Below are 2,330 nucleotides of genomic sequence, written 5' to 3' on the forward strand. Positions count from 1 at the left end.
CTCTCGCTCAGGTAAGCTTCTCTTCACTGAGCAGTTTTCTAACAGTTTATGTTTAGCGTGCGAAGGGATATTCGGGCGTGCTTTGAGGCTTACAGTGAATAAGGAAATATGTTCAGATAGAAACTGGAGAGAAGCTTTCCGAGGAACTGCTTTGTGACGTATGCATCCCACTCACAGTGTTATACCTCTCTTCTCATACAGAATCGGGGAAACCCTTTTGGAGAAAAAGGTACCAAGGGATATTCGGGAGCATATTGACGCCTATGGTGAAAATTGAAATAGCCTCAGACAAAAACTGGAAGCTTCGGGAGTATACAGACGGCTACAGTGAAAAAGGAAATATCTTCAGATAGAAACTGGAGAGATGCTTTCGAAGGAGCTGCTTTGTGACGTGTTCATTCCACTCACAGAGTTATTACTTTCTTTTTATAGAGCTTTAGAGAAGCCCTTTTGAAGAAAAGCTACCAAGGGATATTCAGGAGCATATTGACACCTTTGGAGTTCTGGAGGCTGGAAGTTCAAGATCAAGGTGTCAGCAGGGTTGGTTTCTCCTGAGGCCTCTTTCTTTGTCTTGCAGATGGCACTGTCTCACTGTGTCTTCACACGGCCTTTTCTCTGTGCATCCACATCCCTGGTTTCTCTCTGTTTTTATAAGGACAGCAGTCATATTGGGTTTGTATCCCACTCTTCTGACTTTACTTCTTGAAAGTCCATGTCTCCAAACATAGTCCCTGTGGGAGACAGGGCTACAACATGTGAATTCTGGTTAGATGGAATTCAGTGCATAATAAAAATATAAAATATTTAATGTGTATCAGGTATCTTTGGCAGAAAAACAAACTACTGCAAATCTCAGAAACTTTAAACAACCACCATTTATTTTTCTTAGCATTCATTCTGTAAGTAATTTGTGCTGGACTCAGTGGGTGGCTTATCTTGTCTCTTGGGGCTGACTCAGGTATCTGAAGCCAGTTTGCAGGCCAGCTGGAGCAGGTTGGTCCAGGATAATCTTAGCTGGGGCAGTGCCCTTCTGTTCCCTGGGGTCTCTCATCTTCCAGGAGGCTAATTTGGGCTTGATCACATTGCAGCTGGACAGGTTCCAAAGGGAATTGAGAAGTACTCAAAGCTTCTTCCAGGAGTCTAGGCTTGGAGCAGGCACAGGGTCACTTCCACCAAATTGTATTTGTCAAAGCAAGTCACAAGTCCACCAAGATTCAAAACTGAAGAAATAGCCCCCACCCTTAATAGTGGAAACAGCAGTCACATTGCAAAGGAGATATGGACATAGAGAAAATTTTTCATCATGTTTGTGAACAACCCACCTAAAATCGATTTATTTAATGGTAATTTTGCCAAAATCCAAATTAGAATTTTATTTTAATAGGACAAAGTGATTCTAAAATGTATCTTTAATTAAAATGAAAATATTTATAAAATTTTAAGAGTTAAGGAGTAATGCTAATTAGGTATTTAAATATACGAAACAATTATTAAAATGAGGTAGTATAAGACTAAACAGACAGCTATTAGAAGAGGACATATCCTTCTTGCGGTCGCGGCTGGACCGAGGGTGGAGGGCCCTGCGCCTGCGCGGACCTGGAGTACTGCTCCACAGCAGCCCCTGGGAGGCTGGCGGTTGCAGTGGGGACCTGTCGGGCCCCTCCCTCCTCCGGTGCCCCGCACCAGGTCCTTCCCCATGGAGAGGCGCCGGCTGACCGCGGGCGAGTGTAGCCGGTGACCCCGCGAGAGGCGGCGCCACTCCCAAGATGTCTCAGATGGCCATATCCGAAACCTACTTTTTTTTTAAGTTCTTGGTTATTGAAAATGCAGAACTGGCAAATCTTGCTTATTTCATCAGTTTATTGAAAAAAATCAAAATGACTCAAATCATACAATAGGAGTGGAATTTGGTTCAAAGGTAATAAATGTTTGTGGTAAATATGTAAAGTTACAAATACGGGATACAGCAGGACAAGAATGATTCAAGTCTGTGAAGAGAAGTTATTACCTAGGGGCAACCGGGGCTCTCCTCATCTATAATATCAGCAGCCAAGAAACCTACAATGCACTTACTAATTGGTTAACAGATGCCGGAATGCTAGCGAGTCAGAACACTGTGATCATCCTTTGTGGAAAGAAGAAGGATCTGGATGTAGATCGTGAAGTTACCTTCTTAGAAGCCTCCAGATTTGCTCAAGAAAATAAGCTGATGTTTTTGGAAACAAGTGCACTAACAGGGGAGAATGTAGAAGAGGCTTTTGTACAGTGTGCAAGAAAAAATACTTAACAAAATTGAAGCTCGAACTGGGTGGAGCTCACAGCAGCTCAAG

The 2,330-nt window shown here is 43.0% G+C and overlaps 1 pseudogene; it reads left to right on the forward strand.

Annotated features, from left to right (window-relative positions):
• Nucleotides 1-1,766: 1,766 nt before the first annotated feature.
• Nucleotides 1,767-2,308, forward strand: LOC108522940 (ras-related protein Rab-4A pseudogene; annotated as a pseudogene).
• Nucleotides 2,309-2,330: the final 22 nt, after the last annotated feature.

Source organism: Rhinopithecus bieti, unplaced genomic scaffold, assembly GCF_001698545.2.
Source record: "Rhinopithecus bieti isolate Rb0 unplaced genomic scaffold, ASM169854v2 scaffold_71201, whole genome shotgun sequence".
NCBI classification, from domain to species: domain Eukaryota; kingdom Metazoa; phylum Chordata; class Mammalia; order Primates; family Cercopithecidae; genus Rhinopithecus; species Rhinopithecus bieti.